Below are 6325 nucleotides of genomic sequence, written 5' to 3'. Positions count from 1 at the left end.
TTGAACAGAAACATGGAAAGTGAGGAAGCAAGTTGCACAGCTATGGAGAGAGAAAATGTTCTGGGAAAAAAAAATAAAACATGCTTGATGTAGTCCAGGAAGAACAAGGAAGCCAATGTGACTGACAAAGAGTGAGAGATAACAAGACTGGTAAAAGAAGAGGTCAAAGGAAACAGTGATCATTATCATGTGTGATCTTATAGATAATGGCAAGGATTGCAAATTTTATTCTGAAAGATAAGGGAAGCCAATGAAGGGTTCTGAGTAAAATTACATGGTCTGAATCAATTTTCAAAATGATCTCTCTGGAGTTGGGTAAAGGATAGACTGTACAGGACACAAAGGTGAAAGCCAGAAGTTCTATTAGGAGACTATTGAAATTGATCCAGTCCTAAGAGAATGCAGCTTTGACTGATGTATTTGCATTGGAGGGGACTGAAAGGTTGGATGTTGGATATATTTTGAAGATAGAGCAGCAGGAGTGGCTGATAGATAGAAAGTGTACAGTACAAAAGAAACAGAGGAAGATAGGAATGACACCAAGTGTTTTGAATTAAGCTACTTTGCAGAATGGGTTCATTAACTTAGAAAGGACAGATTGCTGGAAGAATAGGTCTGGGGGATAAAATTAGGAGTTCTGTTTTGGCTACCTATTAGGTAAACACGTGACAATGTTAAATAGGTGTTGATTATAAAAGTCTGAAGTTAGAGAGAAATTGATCCTAGAAATATAAATTCAGAAGCCATCAGCATATAGATGAAATTTAAAGCCATGAAACTAGATGAGGTCATCCAGGAAACTAGTATAGTTAGAAAAGAGATCAAAATATTTTAAAGTTAAGCCATGAATAAAATGAAAGCAAGACACTGAAAATCCCCAGCCAGTGAGGTAAGAGACAAACTGAGAGAGGTGGCCAGCAACCAAGAGAAGAAATTATTTCAAGAAGCAGGAAGTGATCAATCATGCTAAATGTTAATAGTTGTTAGATGAGAAGAACCGACCATTAAATTCGACAACATGACATACTATTATTGTGAATGATGAGAAAGTTTGGTTGAACTCTCTGAGCTCAGGAGAGAGCAGAAAGAAAAGATTTGGTGATTTCTAGAGCAGAAGATTCTCTCACTCATTCATGAATTTTGTTGTTTATGGGGATCAGAGAAAGGGGGGAGGTAGCTAGAAGGAAATATGGCAATGAGAAAAATCTTTTTAAAATAGGAAATATCAACAGTACAATTGTATGAAGGTAGAAATGATTCCATAAGAAGAAAACTTGGGGATGTAAAGGAGGAAGGGGAGAGGTGCTGGGGAGGGGCAGGTTTCAGTACAGGGTTTCTTTGCCTTGGCACTACTGACTTCCTGGACCCTCGACCAGACAATTCTTTGTTGTGGCGGCTCTTCTATATATTGTAGGATGTTTAGCAGCATCTCTGCCCTCTACCTACTAAATGCCATAATCACTTGCTCCCTCTCATTGAGTTGTAACAACCAAAAATGCATCTAGACATTTGCCCTTTGAGGGACAAAATCACTCCTGGTTGAGAAACATTTGTGTATGACTTGCTCTTAGGTAAAGGTACAGAGAGAGTCCATCTATCATATCAGGAGGAAAAGCAGGGAAATGGTCATGGATACTGGTAACCTTGAAGATGGAGTAGTGGGAATATATGAAATTACTTCTGATTGTTTCTGTTTCATTTGAGAATGAGAATGGAAAAAATGCATTGGAGATTGGAGAGGAGAAGAGCAGCATCTAGGAGAGTGGGAGGGTGAATAGTCTAGGGAGATACAGTTGGATTGCCAGAGAGCTAAAGGTAATGGTAATGAATTTAAAGTAAAAACCAGTCAGCATGCTTAAGTCATTGTATCTATGATTGTGGGTGGAGGACAAGATCATCAGAGGAAAGCAGATTGAAAAAACTGAGAGGCAATCATACTGAAGGATATACAATATGGATATGGAAATAATTACGAAGAGAAAGAACAGAAATAATGAGAGAGAGAGAGAAACAGGAAATAATAATTGTAAGAAATAAGGAGATCTGAGCATCTGTATTGTCCCCAAGAAGGAGGGTAGCAAGTGGTATAATCTGATGGCAAGAGGTCTGAAGTTGGAGGTTTTAGGAAGAAGTGAGGGACAGTAGTCTGGAAGAATACTTACCCCACTTCTGGCCTAAATTGCATAAGGAGCATGAGAGAAACAGTTGTGACTTGAGAGGTCTGTAGGGGAAGCATGATCATTGAAGGAGAGCAAGGATTAAGTTAGGACAAGACGATAAAGGGGCATTTTTAAATGCCATTGAAGATATAATGGATTTTTCTCATGAGGAAGTGAGTTCCAGAAGGCACAGTGGAAAATGAGAGGGAAGAAAGGGAAAATAAGGGTTAGATGAGAAAATGCTCAGGATTATATGGAGATGAGAGACTTCTTATGATGATGTAGTAAATTGGAATGTAGGGCATGATGGGATGAGTCCTAGTGGTTTCCCGAAACACTGTCTTTAAAACAGTTTGCTTTAAGCAGTACATTGTATGTGGCTTCCAGTACACACTTTCACCAAGTAATACTTAAGTTAGGCGTGTGTCATACATTTGATATATTCTGTTTTCTTTTTTCGTCTGAACTATTCTCTGTAAAATGTTTTAAGTTACTGATTTGATTTCACAACCCACTAACAGACCATGCTTCGCAGGTTGAAAAATATAATTTTAAACAGATTGTGTGCATGTGAAATTGTGAATGGTTGGGGAAATATGCTTTTTCCTTAAACACTTTTCACTAGTGGGGAACTAAGTACAACTCTGTTGTAAGAAATAAGAATTTCCAAATCTACAGGTGTGAGCAATGTAATTTTTTAAATTTTACAATTGAGTAAACCTGGAGGGAGGGATGGAAAACCCAAGAGTGACTCATTCACATAATTTTTGCTAATCCAACATAATGAAGAAGCAGAGACGTAAACTCAAAGTTCATTGTTCTCTAATTCTTTATTATGTCAGATTGACCAAATATCAATGAATCTCTCTTGGATTTTCCATCCCTCCCTCCAGGTTTGGAGCAAGCTTAAGGTAATTTAGGGGACCCTGATTATTAGCCGTTTGTTAATATTGATTGCCTCTGGAATGATTATTGTTGTCCTAAACTATTCCTTAACAATTATTAAAACTCTGCTGTGTGTGTGCTGTATCTGCAGTAGGAATCTGCCAGACACTGTTCTCTAAGTCTTTTTCGTCTCTGACAAAGCTACCAGAGTTTTACAGCACCAAGATATTTCTTTCTTCATATATTTGCCTCCTGACCGAACGCTCCTACAATGTCAGAGGTTGTTCTTTTAGTTCGCGGGTGGAAGTTAGTTTGTGTGTTTTGTTTTTTTAGTTTCTGCTGTTGAGTCTTTAAGATACCCTGCTGATATCTGTGACTCCCCTTGTCCCTTTGTCTTCATCCACAAACCCTCTAACTTCTTCTAAGTGTTAGGGTTTTAACTACAAATCCCAAAAATATTGTATGCTGCTCTTGTTTCTACACAACCGTATAGTTTCTCTAACTCAATAAAGTGAAGATCAGCCACTTGCTTGGATGCAGATCACGGAAAGAGGAAATATAGGGCTAAAGGAATCTAAATTAATAGCTCAAGCTCTTATTCAGCCATATTAACAACCCATTTGTCACTATTTCTAATGGTGAGACATTTCTAGCAAGGACCATATTTGGAAAATTGTAAATACACTTTTCTCATTTATTTCTGTGAGCCGTTCATCAAGCTTGCCCAAAATATCCAACTGCCTGGGTATGGGAAGCAATGGTAAGGATTTAGAGAAAGGATGAGAGAAAGAATGAAGTAATACAGCAGTCCCCCCACCTCGTCCATGGTTTTGCTTTCCCCAGTTTCAGTTACTCATGGTCAGTCCTGGTCCAAAAATAGTAAATGGAAAATTCCAGAATAAGTAATTCATAAGTTTTCAATTGTATGCCATTCCAAGTAGTGTGATGAATCCCATGCCATCCTGCTCCATCCTGCCCAGGACGTGAATCATCATTTTGTCCAGCATGCACTCTGTACATGCTACCTGCCCTTAGTCACTTAGTGCTTGTGTTTGAGTAACTCTTATTTTATTTAATAATGGTGCCAAAGCACGAGAGTAGTGATGCTGGCAATTCAAATATGTCAAAGAGAAGCCAAGTATATGCCAAACAGTGGTTGTTAATCTCTTACTGTGCTTAATTTATAAATTAAACTTTATCATAGGTATATTTGTATAGGAAAAAACAATGTAGCATATACAAGGTTAAGTATTATCAGCAGTGTCAGGCATCCACTGGGGATCTTGGAACATATCGCCCATGGATAAACAGAGATCACTGTATTTGGTTTCTAACATGCAAAATGGGATTAGGCAGCAGGACAAATTAACCAGGACGTTGTCTTGATAAACCAGGGTATCTCATCCTCAGCACTGTTGACACTTAGAAATGAATATTTTTTTTGTTGTGGGGTACCATCCTGTGCCTTGCAGGATGTTTAGCAGCATCTCTGGCTTCTGCCTAGTAGCACTGCACCCCAAATTGTGACTACCAAAAATGTCTCCAGAAACTGCCAAATGTCTTCTGTGAACAAAATTACCCCCAGTTAAAAACTACTGTGATAGAAGGTTTAATAAATTTCTTTAAGTTCTATTTAAGCTATCAGGCCAGATCTGAAGGATTTTATGATAGGATCTCCCCTAGAACAGAGAAAAGACTCCTTTCCCCTAGAGTAGCTAAGCCATAGAAAAAAAGGATATAACCTAAAGATAGGGAAACATGTACAACTAGGCAAAATTCTCCCCCATTTTCCTTATAGCAGTAAAAATATTCTTTTACTTTTGGTCCTATTACTATAGTCTGGAAATAAGTTTAATTATTTATTTAATTGCTACTCCATTTAATAACACTTCAGCTACTTGAAGACATGTCCTTCAAGTTCTTCTTCTTTTTGAATTAATCATTTTTAATGACATACTAGTGAATTTTTCTTGTGAATAATTTTCATGGGAGGCCAGGAGAATAAAGTATAAGATGTCTTTATTTCTGTGTGAATTAAAGCAAGATATACATCCTCAAGGCATCTTTAGGCTTGCAACAGACATGCTTCTTAAGACATTAACAATTTCCACAAATATTGGATAGAACAGAAGAACTGTTTCTTCCATGAATGCATAGTTTTTTGTTTGTTTGTTTGTTTGTTTTTTGGGATGGAGTCTTGTTCTGTCATCCAGGCTGGAGTGCAGTGGCACCATCTTGGCTCACTGCAACTTTTGCCTCCTGGGTTCAAGTGATTCTCCTGCCTCAGCCTCCCTAGTAGCTGGGATTATAGGTGTGCACCACCACACCCGGCTAATTTTTTTATATTTTTGGTAGAGACAGGGTTTCACTATGTTGGCCAAGCTGGTCTCAAGCTCCTGACCTCATGGTCTGCCCACCTCGGCCTCCCAAAGTGCTGGGATTTCAGGGGTGAGCCACCACGCCCGGCCAATGCATAGTTATCTTACACACTATTGGCGTCACACCAAAAGCAGAGCACTTCCTTCCAGTGTGCATTTTGGCAGTAGAAAGCCAGAATCCACCATCATGACTCTTAATATTCAAGAAGTATAAAAGTTTTGGAACTGCCTGGGGCTGAGGTTGCCAGTCTTCTGCCTAAGCCCCAGTATTAATGGTCAGTGTGACCTTTACTCAGTGAGTTTAATATCTGATGTTTCTTCTTTTTAACAATAATTGTATCTTTTAGCCTGTATTCTTAAGCTGTAACATTAAGAGTACCACATGGAAAAATAACTCGATAATGATTTAAAAAATTCCAGTAGCAGTTATGAGAAATTAATAATGGGGGCTATAATAGAGAGAATGTGCTGGAAAAGGAGTTAACAGTCACAGACAGGAAGGTAGGGGGTTTGGAGGTGGAAAAAAGTTGGGGTTGACAGGGTGGAGAGAAGTAGAAAAGGAGCAACAACAGGAAAGTAGCCAAAAAGTATAGGGTATGAATGTGCTTTCTCCCTCTTCTTTTTGGGAACTGATGACTCCCAGTCAGCTATACCAACTGGAAGGAAGGAGCAGGGAGGGAGAGGGTATGGAAGGACCTGAGAGTAGAGAAATTGAACACCTGAGAGAGGAAAAGGAAGGAAAGTGAAACCGCAGAGAGAGGAAGATGGGTGTTAAAAAGTATTCCAGCTATTAGTATGTCCCAGCTAAAGTTATGGAAAGTTAGCAGGAGGAAAATAAATCTGAATTTAAAATAGAAATTGGTCATCAGAATAAAATTTAAAGAAGGCAGCAAGCAGTGAAGT

The sequence above is a fragment of the Pongo abelii genome, chromosome 3 (genome assembly GCF_028885655.2).
Source record: "Pongo abelii isolate AG06213 chromosome 3, NHGRI_mPonAbe1-v2.0_pri, whole genome shotgun sequence".
NCBI classification, from domain to species: Eukaryota; Metazoa; Chordata; class Mammalia; order Primates; family Hominidae; genus Pongo; species Pongo abelii.
This window is presented reverse-complemented; position numbering follows the sequence as displayed.